At 40.5% G+C, this 16,653-nt stretch overlaps 1 protein-coding gene across 1 annotated transcript in view; it reads right to left on the bottom strand.

Moving 5' to 3' along the window:
- GALNT10 (polypeptide N-acetylgalactosaminyltransferase 10) overlaps positions 1-16,653 on the bottom strand; it is a 238,344-nt gene that overhangs the window by 180,527 nt on the left and 41,164 nt on the right. The window lies entirely within an intron of this gene.

Genomic DNA, 16,653 nt, shown 5'->3' with positions numbered 1-16,653 from the left:
AACTGAAGCCCAAAGTGGAGACTGTGTGCTGGTAGTCAGTTTAGTGTGTTGGTATCATACTTAACTCACCCTTCTTGACTTTCCATGTCCAAAACTCTATCTGCTACCTGGGACACAAAGAACCAATTTAGGGCCATGGTGGAATTCCTGACAAATCCTAGCTTTCTCTGCCAACCTCATGGTTGTAAAGGACATCCATGTGGAAAATGGTTCGGTATCTTTTTGACCCAGTGCCCCAGCCCACCTGCCCCTGCCAAGCAAAAAGCCTAGGCCTGGCAGTGAAGGCCAACAGCTGTCAATTGGGGTGTCTGGAAAGGGCACACCTCTGCCGGGCGGGCAGACAACACTTCCCTGTGCAGGCCCATCCATCAGCCACCCTGGAGGATCTAATTTTGCAGCTTGGCGTAGGGTACATTTTCTAAATGTGACCCTGTTTCTGTTATGAGAATCAAAGTGCTCCAACCGCAAGATCATAAATACTCAAAAGTGACAGCTAATGGTAGTGGCGGTTTGCAAAATGCCAAATGGCAGCAAGAAGTGGACGCCATAAATTACAGCCCGACTCTTTCATTCTCACTGAGGTGTTTTGTGGGTTTTTAGTGAGGAGATCTGCTTTCAAGTGGATTTACAGGGCTCCCTGTGAATTCAGGGAGAGCTTTTAAAAACCCTTCTAACAGATGCTAAAAATAAAACCAGAGGAGCCTAAAACAAGTTCATTAAAAATGTGTTTAATGTGTAATGGCCAAAATGTGGAAAGTGGCCTATCTGAAGATGGATACATTTAGTATGAAAGCGCTAACAGTAACTATGGCAGCTAAGATGTCCTGGATCAGGCATTGGGCTAAGCATTTTACATGGATTATCTCAATGAAGCTTACAATAGTTCCACATGGTAAGTGCTATGACTGCCCTTGTTCGACAGATGAGGAAATTCAGGTCCGTGGGGCTCAGGGCTAAGTCATTTGCCCCAGCTGGTGAGTGACAGAGTAGAACGGTGAACATAAGTGGGTCTCATTTCAGAGCTTGGGCTCTGGATCTGCTCCCCTACCCACTACTAGTCTCCCTCCCAGGCAAAGCACACCTGAGATGGGGCATATCAAGGGCTCTCCAAACCTCAGGGAAATGTCCTTGTGCACTTTGAGAGGTAAATGTCAAATTGTGCGGACCTGTCATCAGCACAGAGAGCAAAAGGACAAACTTTGAGAAAACACAAAGGATCCCTATTGTTAGGAAATTGTGAACTTCACAGCCTGGCTCTGTCTGCTACCTCCTCAATCTTTTTAGCCTCAGTTCCTTTAGCTATAAGATGAGGGTGATACCATCTTCTTGCTGTTAAAACAATTCGACAAGTTCACGTATGTGAAAAGCGCTGTGCAAGTTGTGAATAATGAAAACACCTAGATTAAGTTTATCAAGTGCTAACATTTAGGCCCTCAAGTAAGCCTCACACAACCCTAAGAGAGCACCACTTTTTGTCCCCTTACAGAGGCAGAAACTGAAGTACAGAAGAGTATATAACCTGCCCAGGTTGCAGAATTGAGAGTTGATGGCACAGGCACAACAAAGGATATGGAGTGCTCCTCCTTTCCTTGACTCTAACCTGGGACTCCCAAACACACACACACACACACGCATGCACGCATGCTGCCTCTCAGGAATCTCAATGATCATCCCCCAAGGTCCCTTCCTAGTACTGAAGCTCCAAGTCTGTGCTCACGTCTATGCATGGTGGGAAGACCCCTGCAAAGACCAAGGCCTCAGGCAACAAGTGACCTTCTTAGAGCCACTGCTCTAAACTTGCAGGCTCACTAATCAGACAAGAGGACACCTCCTAACCCCCACCTTTAATTCTCATTGTACTGATCTGCAACTGGTGGAGGACCTTCTGGTGATAGTGGGGCAAGCAGCAGGTTAGTGCTGCTGGGCTTTGGAGGGACCACAGCCCAGTGTCATTGCCAGGTGTCAAAAGAAAGGTCTCCAGGTTCCATGTCCTTTCACGCATTTCTTTCCTTTGGGAACTGTCCCACTTTCTCACAAAATTATGTTTCACAAAATATGTTTCTCTATTTTCTGACTTTTAATAAAGTGTGGAAGGGAAAGTTATAGTATCATAGACTCCCAACGTTCAGAGGAGCTCAGATGGCTACAGATTATCTAACCCAACCCTCTATCCCATGTCTTCCCCCATCTAGCTTAGGTACCTGCTAAAGGATTCCTGCCATGGGGCTGTCCAGCCTCTGCTTGAATACCTCCAAGGATAGGGAACTCACTGCCTCCTGAGGCAGCTTGTCCCATATTCTCCCTACTGTCAGATTAATGCAGTGATTGGTTAAGCGCACAGTCTGATCAGCACTGACTGCATGTTTGGGGAACCTACTGCAAAATGAAAACATGGATTCCCTTGTTCAAAATTATTAACAATTTCAAGACAGCAGTAGCAGAGCATTAAACCAACATGGGGTCCCTCTAAACTTGGGGCCCTGTGTGACTGCACTGGTCATATACCCATGAGGTCCAATTCTGATGCCAAACACCATGAGATTGAATTCCACTTACTATCCAATATAAGCGAGTTATTTGAGTTCATCATATCATCCTTTCCTCCGTATATAAAATGGAGGCCACAATAGCTATTTCATAAATTTGCTAGTGAGCACTAAATGAATTACTATGTAAAGAGCTTAGAACAGGACCTGGCACAGAGTAAACACCATGATTTTTGTGCCTGAGTTACACCAGGGACGGAGAAAAGAAGTCCACTTCGCAATCTCCAAGCCAGCCCTTCTGATACCTGCAGGCAGCTCATCCAGTCTCCTCCTCACCTGGAGCAAAACTGCTAGCTCCTGCCACCACTGCCAGACCTGAGAGCCACCATCATGTGCAAACTGGGTTTTGTGAGGCCGAATGCATATGCATTTGAGTGGGAGGCTTTTTAAGGAAAATAATATGAAATGTAGCCACACCTCAACTTTCTCGCTGGAGGAGTCTTAAAATGCTGGTGGCCCCTTCAAAACTACCTCATCAGTGGGGAAGTCAAGAGTAGAAAGAGGTAGCAGTCTTAACTGACAATGATCAAGTTATCTCACTTCTGCAAATTTTAAGAGAGCATGTGACCGTGGGAATGTACTGCCAGGGCCACTGCCAGGGCCCCTCCCAGGGCCTCGGGCAGGAGGGAGCTGATGTGCTGTGGTATTTCTGCCCCTGGCCTCCACCACCGCTCATGTCTGAGGACTGAATAAGTAAAAAGGAGAAAAGAAAACTGCCCAAGAAGCCAGTCACAACTGTCAAGTCCTGGTGATTCTAACCCTCCAGTGTCTCTTGAGTGTGCCCCTGGCCGGGGCTTCACGGCCTCCCAGATGGCTCCTGCCCTCCCCACCTCTCCAGCCCAGTGTCCACAGAGCAGCAGCAGCCATCCTTGCAGAACGCAAACCTGACTGTGTACTCCCCTGCTTCAAACCCTCCAATGGCTTCCTACTGCTATGGGGATAATATCCAATCTCCTCACCATCTACCCTCACTTCCTCCCAAGATCCTCCACCCTCTCTAGGCCCTGCAAGGCCTGAGTCAGGCAAGTCACACTTCTACTGCTCTGCCTGGTACCATCTCTTCACACCACCTCTTCATCCCAGGCTCCAACCAAATTCATCCTTCAGATAGTCACTGAAATAGCCCTTCTTCTGGGAAGTCTTCTCTGACAACCCCCCACCTTGGAAAAATAAACTGAAAACAAAACACTGGGGTTGGTACTTTCTGTGTACTCCCACTGCATCCTCTACTCGCCTTGCAGGGCACTTCTGACACCTTCTTGTCATTGCAGTACTTGCTAATTTAATAGTCTGTCTCTCATCCAAGCTGTAAGTACCATGAGGGAGAGCCCTGTTTCCAAGGGCCTAGTACAGTATCAGAAACATTGTAGGTGCTCAACCACCATGTATTGAATTGTTAATACTCAGAATGTCAAAGGGGAAAGGACTGGGATTCCCAGAGCACTGGGGCAGCACAATTGCATCTCAGCTCTGCCACTAACCAGCTGGACAACCCACAACAAGGCCCCCACCCTCTGTTGCCACACAGACTGTTTTCAGAGAACACGGCCAGCCTTCCCTCAAAACACAGCACTGCCCACAGAGAAACCCATTCCTCCTTGCAGAGACAGCACAGTGAGGCCACAGCTTTTCTGCTGAATTTTCTGTGCACAGAAATCTTGCAGGAGCAGTCTGGCTTCAAAGTCCTTCATTTATTATTCATTTATTTCCTCATAATACCATTTCTGCTACACTCAAAGGACACGGTCCTAGAACAGGCTTCCTACCTGCAAACTAATGCTGATTCAACCCGACCACGGAAAATCTCATCTGAGTGTTTCTAATTAATGATAGCCAAACAAGCCCAGGACCCAGTGAGCCAACCTGCAGTCAAGACATTCTCCTTCCCATTAGTGAGGCCCTTTAAACATTCAAAGCATTTTCATATTTATCATATCCTTTAAAAATGTTTATTCTCAAAGCAATTCTCTGAGAGATGGCATTGATGGATTATTATCCCCATTTTACAGATGAGGAAACACTCAGAAAGCCTGAGTAACTTGTCCAAGGTGAGGGATATTATCCCTTCTACAGTCTAAAGATACTTTAAAGAACCATTTTAATACCCAAAACTTATCTGTCAAGTAATTTGTTTCCCAATACAAATAGCTTGAAAAACACAAAAGGAAGAGTTCATTGTATCTCATTTGTCATCTGTAATAACCAGATTACATATACAATAGCCAAATAACCTTACAATAGCCAAATAAAGATAGAAGAACAGATGGCAGCCTACTATTTTTATTAAGAATGAAAGTAAGAGGCCCAGAGAGTTAAGCGGCTTGCCAGAAGCCATGCAGTTTTGAGAGATGGAGCTGGGCCTTGAACCCACGAGTGACTTGGCTTTCTAATACTGTCAAGTTTTGTAAAATACTGCTTAAAATCTCTTTCCCTTAGTTTCTTCCCTTTCCCTTAAGTATTCTCAAAGACCACATTGTTGTTTGTTGAGCCCTCTGGCTCTCCCTCCCTGGAGGGCAGAGCTGCCCATGCCTGCAGCATTTCTTTGAGCTAACACAGGGCAAGGGAATGTGAATTAACAGGCTCTCTGGGGTGAAGCTAATCCACAGCCAGACGGTACCCAGAATCCAGTGCAGAAAAGCTGATGGACGCAAGGCCTGGGTTTTCAAGGATTCCCAGCAAAGGCAAGTATGCAAGTGGCAAAGGACATATTAGTAATCCAGAGAGCTAGAAATGTGTATAGAGGCCGAGATGTGTTAGCAACAAAGCTTCTGCCAAACTTATGACCTAGAAAACATGTTCATAGAAAACATGTTCATGACCTGCAGACAACTGACCAAGATGCTTGCCACAATCACCTCACATCCCCACAAGATAGTGGGGTACACTCTCTCATTTTAAAATGCCCATGGTAAAAAATAAAAGCAAAAAAAAATTAATTAGAAACCTAACTTTGCAAGTAAAAAGGAGAAAGGGAACGTCCTCACTCCCAATCCCCATAAACACTGTTCAATTTTGAAGTCATCTAATTTGGTGGATCCCTGAATTTTGTGACTTTGGGTTAGGCAAAGATTCCTTAGATATGACACCAAAAGCATGATCCATAAAAGAACAAATTGATGAATTGCACCAAAATTTAAAAGTTCTGATGTTCAAAGGACATTGTAGAGAGAATAAAACAACCCTTAGACTGGGAAAAAATACTGCAAAGCAAATATTTGATAAAAGACTTGTATCCACAATATAAAGAACTCTCAAAATTCAATAATGAGAAGTCAAACAACCCAATTTTTAAAAAATTTTAAAAAATGGGTGAAAGAGTTAAACAGATACTTTAGCAAAGGAGATATACAGAGTTGGGCAAATAAGCACATGAAATAGATGTTCAACATGATTAGTCATTAGAGAAATAAAAATTAACCACAATGAGATACCAAGAATGGCTAAAATAAAAAAAGACTGACCATAATAAGTTATGGTAAAGAAGTGAAGGGACTGAAATTCCCATAAACTGTTGGTAGAAATGTAGAATGGTTCTGCCACTTTGGAAAACAGGTGGGCACTTTTTAAAAAGTTAAATATATACCTACCAATTTAATCCATTCATTCCACTCCTAGGTATTAACCTAAGAGAAATAAAAGCATATGCTCATACAAAGACCTGAACACAAATGTTCATAGCAGCTTTGTTTGTAAGAGCCCTAACCTGGAAACAACTCAAATTTCATCAACAGGCAAACGGATAAACAAACTGTGGTATTACCCATACAAAGGAATACAACACATCAGTTAAAAAACAAAACAAAACATGTTAAGATGTCAATCCCACCGGAAGCAATTTATAGGCTCAATGTAATACCAGTCAAAATTTCCAACAACCTTTTTGCAGAAACAGAAAAGCCTTGCAGCAGGTAATGGTTTCTTAGACTTTATACCCAAAGCTGAAGCAAAAAAAAAAAAACCCTAATAACTGGAACCTCATCAAAATTAAAAACTTTTGAGCCTGAAAGGACTTTATCATGAAAGTAAGATGGCAACCTACACAATGGGAAAAAATATTTGAAAACCACATATTTGATAAAGGTTTAATATCCAGAATATATAAAGAAATCCTTTGACTTAACAACAAAAAGACAAACAATCCATTTAAAAAATGAGCAAGACTTGAATAAACATCCCTGCAAAGAAGATATATAGAGAAGTAGATGTGGTTCAAGCAATTGAGCTCCCACCTACCACTTGGGAGGTCCCGGGTTTGGTTTCCAGTGCCTCCTAAAGAAGAGGAGTAAGACAGTGAGCTGACGCAACAAGATGACGCAACAAGAGACAGAAGCAGGGAGCAGAGGTGGCCCAACTGATTACATGGAAGGTCATAGGAAGTCCTGGGTTTTGTTCCTAGTGCCTCCTAAAAAAGAAAGAAGGCGGACACAGCAAATGCAAACAATGAGAGGGTGGGGAGAAATAAATAATTTTAAAAAGAAGATATATAAATGGCAGGAAAGCATATGAAAAGATGCTCAACAGTATTAACTATCAGGAAAATGCAAATCAAAACCACAATGAGATAACATTTCACACCCATTAGAATGGCTGCTATTGAAAAAAAAGGAAAATAACAAGTGTTGGAGAGGATACAGAGAAAACAGGAATGGGACACTCATTCATTGCTGGTGGCAATGTAAAATGGTGCAGCCACTGTGGAAGACAGTTTAGTAGTTCTTCAGAAACCTAAGTATATAATTACCATATGACCTGGCAATCCCACTGGTAGCTATATACCCAAAAGAACTGAAAGGAGAGACTCAAAAAAATATTTGCACACCAATGTTCATAGTGGCTGTGGCAGTTTGACGCTTTCATGGATCCCAGAAAATCCTGTTCTTAAAGTTAATCCATTCCCATGTATGTAAACCCATTGTAGGTCAGATCTTCTGAAAGCAGTGAGGCCAGGAGGAGAGGAGAGAGATGAGTAGATTCTGCCATGTGCCTGATTGCCAGCAGCTACAGCTCAGGGAGAAAGGCTCTCCTGATGATAAATTGATTTGGACAGAACTATAATCTTTTAACCTAACCAGTCTCCATTGTAAAAATCAATCTTTTTCTTGATATTGCTACCAGCAATATACCTGAATAGCAAACTAAAACCGGGGCATTATTCATAACTGCCAAAAGATGGAAGCAACCTAAGTGACCATCAACCAATGAATGGTTAAACAAATAGTGATATATACATACATATTCAACTGTAAAAATGAATGAAGTCCTGATGCATGCAACAACATGGATGAGCCTTGTAGCATCATGTTAAGTGAAATAAGTGAGACACAAAGGACAAATATTGTATGATTTCATTGATTTGAAACAATTAGAATAAACAAACTCATGGAGTCTGAATCTAAAATACAGGTTACCAGGAGATGGGGTGGGGATAGGGAATGGGAAGTTAAGTCTTAAAACATATAGGGATCCTACTTGGAATGATGGAAATGTTTTGGTAATGGATGGTGGTGATGGTAGCACAATATTGTAAATGTAATTAACCACACTGAAATATATATCTGAATGTGATTAGGAAGGGAAATGCTAGATTGTATTACGGACACAGGATAAAAAAATTTTTTTAATCCACAGAACTACACTACACAAATAATGCACCAAGTTAAACCTTGGACTATAGTTGACAGTACAATTATTAAAATGTGCTAAAATCAGTTGTAACAAATGTTCCATGCCAATGCATGGTGCTATCAACAGTGTGGTCTATGTGGCAATCCTGTATTTTATGCATTACTGTTCTGTAAATACACTTCTCTAATAAAGAAAAAAGAATGAACATGCAACAACATGGATGAATCTCAAAATAATTATGCCAAGTGGAAAAAGTCACATAAAGGAGTGCATATTGGATAATTATATTTGCTTGGGATTTTAGAAAATGCAAACTAATCTATAGCGACAGAAAGCAGATCAGTGATTGCCTGGTGACTGGGGGTGGCGTGCGGCGTAGGGGAGATGGGGAAGGTGCGGGAAGGGGAGTTACATAAAGACACAAGGAGACTTCGGAAGTCTCCTTTGGTAATGGTTTCACAGGTATATACATATGCTAAAACTTACCAAATTGTATACTGTAAATATGTGGATCTCACTATATGTCAATTACATGGCAATAAAGCCATTTTTAAAAATCCACATCATAGTGAAACTGCCTAACACCAAAAACAGAATATCTTAAAAGCAGTCAGAGGGAAACGGACTTTGGCCCAGTGGTTAGGGCGTCCGTCTACCATATGGGAGGTCCGCGGTTCAAACCCCGGGCCTCCTTGACCCGTGTGCAGCTGGCCATGCGCAGTGCTGATGCGCTCAAGGAGTGCCGTGCCACGCAAGGGTGTCCCCCGCGTGCGGGAGCCCCACGCGCAAGGAGTGCGCCCGTGAGGAGAGCCGCCCAGCGTAAAAGAAAGTGCAGCCTGCCCAGGAATGGCACCGAACAGAAGCGGACAAAGAAACAAGACGCAGCAAATAGACACCAAGAACAGACAACCAGGGGAGGGGGGGAAATTAAATAAATAAATAAATCTTTAAAAAAAATAAATAAATAAAATAAAATAAAAGCAGTCAGAGAAAAGACAGATTTAATTTAAAGGAACAATAATTATATGACCCTGACTTCTCAACAGCTATAATAGAATCCAGAAGGCAGAAGAATAATATACTGAATGTACTGAGGGTAAATAACCATCAACCCAGAATTGTAGCCCAGGAAGACCAGGAGTGAAATACATATATTGTCAAGCAAAACCGAGAGTCTCTCACTAAAAGCAATTTTAAAAGATAGGCTTCAGGCAAAAGGAAAGCAGGTCCACTTGGAAGATCTGTATAAAACAATAATAGTATATCCTTACAGAATTTTTTAAAAAAATAACTAAAATGTATGACATTAGCATATACACATATGTCAGGCCAGGAAAAGTGACCAAAGTTGAGGTGTTCATTAAGTTTCTTGTACTGTCTTGAAGTAGGATCAAAATACTGAATAACTTTAGACTCAAGAACACATGTTAAAATTTCTTGATTAACTACATAAAGTATAGAAACAGAGTATTGAATTTTCTTAGTAGAAGAAAAGTAAAATGAGAAATTAAAATGAGAAAAAAAAATCCAAAAGAGGGCAAGAAAGAAGAAGAAACATAGAAAAGGCAAGACCAAATGAAAGCCCAAAATATGGCAGAAATAACCTTCCACTAAAATGTTACCTTCCCGAAGGGAGAGGACTATGTTGTGTGGCCCCCTTGCTTTTCCTGTGTCCACTGTAATATCTGGCACATATCAGATACTCGATAAATATCAAATGATGGAGTGTTTATTGAATGAAAAGAAAATGCTAGGGTGAATGGATGGTAGATGAATGAATCATACCAGCTGAATTAAAAAATGAATGTATGAATAATACAAAACTTGATTGTGGCCCAAAGTTTCAGCCTTCTCCAGACACCACCTCATTTATCAGAATTAGCCGACAAATTACAGGGCTCGCCAAATTGAGTTTCTCTCTTCTCCCTGGCCACTGTCTGGGAGCAACGAACTATGCAAAACACAGATGGACAAGGAAGCAGGAGGCACCAAGGGACAGGGTCAAACTAGTCCCAGATTACAGAAAAGTTGATAGAATAAAAATGATGCATGGGAAGTAGCTTCTACTTTTGAAGTACATGTATTCATCCCATCCTGTCCATTTCCATGGCTAACGCCCTATTGGGGTCCTTAATACCCACCATCAGGCCCACATGGTCCCCAACTGCTCTCTCTGCCCTTCTCCACTTCCTCCCAGTTAACATTCTGAAGTCCCAGATGGCAGCCACGACCATCCCACTACCCCCACCCTCCTGCTCAAATGCTTCAGTGGATCACCAGTGCCTTGTAAACCAAATTCAAACTTTCTAGCCTGATATTCAAGACCCTTTGAGAACTGACTTTTAACCTTTTCTCTCACCATTTCCCCTGAAAAATATGAGGCCTTAGCCAACAGATCCCATGATTATTTCCACCTCTGCACCCTTGCTTCTGCTGTTCCCTTCAGCCGTCATTCCCTTCCACCATCTTCATTACTGAGGTGGCATACACCCTTCAAGGACCCGCTCAAGCGCTACCTCCACCACAGTGCTTCCCCAGAGCCCAATAGAAATGTTCACATCTTTGTGTTCCATAAGGTCTGTCACTCTCTCATGGCCCTTAACACAGCTTATCCTGTACTCGACCTGGGAGGAAATTTAGATCAAAGGTTAAGAACATGGACTTTGGAGTCAGGTAGACTTAGGATTGATCCAGATCTCCCATGTCCTAGCTGTATGAATTGGGGAAGTTATTTAACTCCCTTAGCCTCGGTTTCTTTATCTGCAAAATGGGGAAAATCTACCTCAGAGGGTTGTTCAGAGAACTAAATGAGATCATGCCAATCAAGCATGTGCCATAATTATTTTCAGAATGCATGCCATACTCCCTTGCCCCACAGAAAGTGAGCCCCCTGAGCACAGTGCCCAGGTGTGTTTAAGTTTGTACCTTTTCTTCCATTTCCTCTAGTACTTAATATCGTGCCCACAGTGTTTTTCTCAACTTCTGCAAGATAATTTCCAAATCAAGAATTAATGTGATATTAAATATGCTCTCATTCATGTTGGCACCACATTTAGGTTTTACAGTACTTTTACAAGTTTATACTACTTGTTAAAGAGCCAAAGTCCTTTCCTATCTCTGGAAATCCCATGTGCTCTAGATTTCACCATATGATACCAACATCTTATTAGGAAAACAAAACAAAACAACAACAACAACAAAAAACATGCCCTATATTTGGGAGACTATATTTGCAAAACATATACCAGAAAAAAGACTTGTATCTAGAATACACAAAGAACTCTTTAAAACTCATCAATAAGACAAACACCCAATTAACAACATGGCAAAAGATTCGCACAGACACTTCACAAAAGATATAAAAATGACCAATGCCCAGAAAAAATTGCTAGAGAACAGAGGGAGACTGTCTGGAGGGCTACTCTGGGGCTCAAGACACCAGGGGAAGGCAAGCCACCACCCAGAAGAGAGAGGGATGAAAGAAAGGAGTCTCTGCTGGCTGAAAAATCCCGTGAGTAAAACTGTAGAAGCAGCAGCTGATATCTATCCCCCCACTCTACAAGCAAACAGGAGTCTGTGCACTGCAGTATCTCTGGAATGCAGGGGCTGTGGATTGAGGCGGTTGCAAAAAAAAGGGAGAGGGAGATACACAGCCTACAGTAAATTCATATTTTGGCCAGCAAACTTGGTCTGCTGCATTGGAGGGCTCCCACTCTTCTAGGCCATTTGGGGCAGTGACATTATTTGCACTGAGAGCTGGCAGGGAGCTAAAGATAATTTGCCTTCTCAAACTTCCTCATGCTGGCTGAGGAGTTAGAGAGAGGGAGAGTGTAGCTGGCCAAAGGAGTAGAACAGCTTCAGTAAATTTGTGTGTCTTGGTCAGCCCTGAGGACACTGCTTCTGCACTACCCACCACAGAATTATACTGACTGCATTTCCCCATAGCACCTGGGGTCTGAGCTGAGCAGTCTGCCAAAGAGCACCATCTGCTGGCAGACCAGAAAAGTGCATGAAAAGGGAAAAACAAATAAAAGAAGCAATTGGGTGCCTTTACTGCCATCCACTCCAAGGCCTGTGGAAACTTGCCTATACCCCATTACTGGGTCTTGAGCCCTGGTTTGAGCAGTTAAACATACGCAAGCCTAAATATCTAGAATAACTTGAATGAAGAGTCAAAGAACTATGGTAACAAACAGCTATGTAACAGTAAATTCCTAGGCAAGAGAGAAAAACTGAACATCAGTGTAAACTCAGCATCAGAATCAGATGCCTGGACATCAGCAAAAAGTTATAAGCCACACTAAGAAAAAGGAAGATATGACTCAGGCAAAGGAACAAAGCAAAGCCCCAGATGAGACCAGGACTTGAAACTGTTAATCAGTGAAGTTCATCCATACCTCCTAAATGAAATCATGGAATTGAAGCACAACATGAGTAAAGAAATAAAAGGCATTAAGAAGACACTGGATGAACACAGAAAAATCTGAAGTCTTTGATAGAAAGATAACAGAGCTTATGGGAAAGAAAGACACAATAAGTAGATTAAAAATACAATAGAGGCACACAATAGTAGGTCTGAAATCAAGTAAGGATGTAGAGGAAAGAACAATGGAAACTGAAAACACACGAGAGAGAAAAGAATGAGAAGGGATTCAGGGAGTTGAACAATAACATGAAGCACACCAACATATGTGTTTGGGAGTTCCAGAAGGAGAAGAGAAGGGAAAAGGGTAAAAAAGAGTATTTGAGGAAATAATGGCCCAAAATTTCCCAACTCTCAGACACAAAAAAATGAATATATTTGTCCAGGAAGCACAGTGTACTCCAATTAGAATAAATCCAAATATATCTACCCCAAGACATGTAATATGCAGAAAGCCAAATGCCAAAGATAAAGAGAATTCTGAAAGCAGCAAGGGAAAAGCGAAACATCACATACAAGGGATGTCTAATAAGACTTAGTGTGGATTTCTCTTCAGAAACCACAGAGGCAAGGAGGCAGAGGTATGATATAATTAAGGTACTGAGAGAAAAAACGTGAGGCAAGAATTCTTTATCCAGCAAAGCTGTCCTTCAAATATGATGGTGAGATTAGAATATTCACAGATAAAAAAAAACTAAGAGTGCTCATAAACAAGAATGCAGCTCTGCAGAAAATACTAAGGGGAGTTCTGCAGCCAGAAAAGAGAAGAGAGGGAGACTTAGAGGAAAGTATAAAAGTGAAGACTATCAGAAAGGGTAACCAAAAAAGGTAAAAAGATGGACAAAAAAAAGATATGATATATGAAAACCAAAGGATAAAATGGTTGAAGTAAGTAATGCCTTCACAGTAGTAACACTGTTAATGGATTAAACTCCCCAATCAAAAGACATAGGCTGACAGAAAGGATAAGAAAATACAAGCCATTTATATGCTGTCTACAGAAGACTCACCTTAGACCCGAGGATGCAAACTGAATCAAAATGAAAGGTTGGAAAAAGACATTTAATGCAAATATTAATCAAAAGAGAGCAGAGGTAGCTATACTGGTGTCAGACAAAACTGACTTTAAATGCAAAAAAAATGATGAGATACAGAAAGCCATTATATATTAATAAAAGTGATAATGCTCCAGGAAAGAGTAACAGTGATAAATATCTATGCACATAACCAAGGTGCCCAAAATACATGAACAAGTTCTAGAAAGTTGGAAGGAGAAATAGACATCTCTGCAATAATAGCTTGAGACTTCAACATGGCACTCACACCAAAAGATAGAACCACTAGATAGAATATCAACAAGGAAACAGAGAACTTGAACAATATGATTAAGAGCTGTACCTGACATACATAAAGAACACTGCACACCAAATCAGCAGGTTATACATGGTGCTCATGGATCTTTCTCCAGGACAGACCACATGTTGGGCCACAACACAGTGCTCAATAAATATAAGAAGACTGAAATTATACAAAGCACCTTCTCTGATCATAATGAAATGAAGCTGGAAATCAATAATAGGCAGTAAAGGGGCAATTCTGCAAATATATGGAGGTTAAACAACACATTCCTAAACAATCAGTGCGTCAAAGGAGAAATGAGTAGATATCTTGAGGTGAATGAAAACAAGAACACAATTTATCAAAACTTACGGGATACACTGAAAGCAGTGCTGAGAGGGAAATTTATAGCCCTAACTGCCTATATTAAAAAAGAAGAGCTAAAATCAAAGATCTAACTGAACAACTGGAGAAACTAGAAAAAGAACAGCAATCCAATCCCAAAGCCAGCAGAAAGAAACAAAGATTAGAGCAGAAATAAATGAAATGGAGAACAACAACAACAACAACAACAACAACAAAACCAGTTGAGAAAATCAACAAAACCAAAAGCTGGTTCTTTGAGAAAATCAATAAAATTGACAAACCCTAAGAAAGACTAACAAAGAAAGAAAAGAGAAGATGCAAATAAATAAAATCAAGAATGAAAGGGGAGACATTATGACTGACTCCACAGAACAAAAAGGATCATACGAGGATATTATGAAAAACTGCATGCTAACAATATAGACAACCTTGATGAAATGAACAAATTCCTAGAAATGCACAAATAACCTACACTGACAGTACAAGAAAATGATGAGCTCAACAAACCAATCACAAGCAGACAGACTGAATCAGCCATCAAAAATCTTCCAACAAAGTCTAGGCCCAGATGATGTCACAGGTGAATTCTACCAAACACTGTGAAAAGAATTAATACCAATCCTGTTTAAATTCTTCCAAAAAACTGGAAAGGAAGGAAAATTACCCAACACATCGTTATGAAGCCAACATGACCCTAAATACCAGCAATATCACTACTACATATATAACCAGAAGAAACGAGAGCAGTAACACAAACAGGTATCTGCATAACTATGTTCATAGTGACATTATTCACAATTGCCAAAAGATGGAAACAACCTAGCTGACTTATGGATAAACAAACTGAGGTATATACACACAATGGAATATTAATCAGCTGTAAGAAGAAATGAAATTGGGACACATATGATAACATGGATGAATGTTGAGGACATTATTCTTAGTAAAGTAAGTCAGACACAAAAGGACAAGTAATCCACGGTCTCAGTAATATGAACTAAATACAAAGAATAAACACATGGAGTTAAAACCTAGAGTATAGGTTATTAGGAGATAGGATGAGGGCCAAGAAGGGATAATGATGCTTGAGGTAGGTTTGAACTTTTCATAGGCTTGACTGTAAAAGTGTGGAAATGGACACAGTTGATGTGAACAGATTATAAGTATAGCTAAGACGGCTGGTTTATAAATGGAGATTTGACAACATGGATGAAACTGGAAGACAATATGTTGCGTGAAGCAAGTCAGGAACAAAAGGACAAATATTGTATGATTTCGCTATTATGAACTAAATATAATGAACAAACTCATGGAATTAACAGCTAGAATATAAGTCACCAGAGAAAAGAATGTGGTTCGAGAATGGAAAGCTGAGGTTTAATCTGCGTAGAACTGGTAAAAAGTTGTTTGTAAATATTGGTAAATGAAAGAAATGGTCAAAGTTCATCATATGATTTGTAATTAGCAGCACTAACTTATGAGTATGTGAGTGGTTTGTTTTATGCGGGTTTTTTTTGGGGGGGGGGAGTAATGAAAATGCTCTAATATTGACTGAAGTGGTGAATGCACAATTCAGTGATTATACCAAATGCTGTTGACTGTACACTTTAGATAAATTGTATGGTTTATGCACAACAGCAACAAAAGAATTGGGGGGGAGGGGGGAATACACCAAATATAGGATATGGACTATAGTTAGTAATACTTTGACGATGTTCTTTCATAATTTTTTACAAATGTTTCACAAGAATGCAAGGTTTTTTTGATGGGGGTGATGTATCGGAGCCCTGTATGATGTTATGCATGTTTGTTTTATAAGTTCACAACTTTTACTATACACTTATGGTTTATGCATGTTCATATATAAATGATATACTTCAACAAATTGTTTTTTAAATAAAGAAAAAAATGGCCAATAAACACATGAAGAGATGCTTACCATCATCATCAGGGAAATGTAAATTTCATTTCTTCATGACTAAAGCTAAAGATTGACCATACCAAGTATTGTCAAGGGTGCAGAGTAAAGGGACTCTCATCCACAGATAGTGAGAATGCAAAATGATATAACTACTTTGGAAAACAGCTTGGCAGTTTCTTGAAAAGTTCAGTATACACTGACCATATGACCCAGCCATTCCACTCCTAGGTATTTACCCAAGAAAAACAAAAACACATATCTACACAAAGACTTGAGCACAAATGTTCAAAGCAGCTTTATTCACAGTAGCATAAAACTAGAAACAACCCAAATGTCCAACAATTGAATGAGATAAACAAATTACAGTGTCTCCATGGATGGAATATTAATTAGCAATAAAAAAGAACTATTGATATATACACAAGAACATGGAT

The sequence above is a fragment of the Dasypus novemcinctus genome, chromosome 2 (genome assembly GCF_030445035.2).
Source record: "Dasypus novemcinctus isolate mDasNov1 chromosome 2, mDasNov1.1.hap2, whole genome shotgun sequence".
NCBI lineage: Eukaryota > Metazoa > Chordata > Mammalia > Cingulata > Dasypodidae > Dasypus > Dasypus novemcinctus.
The sequence above is the reverse complement of the archived record's forward strand: the minus strand, read 5'-3'. Positions and strand labels throughout refer to the sequence as shown.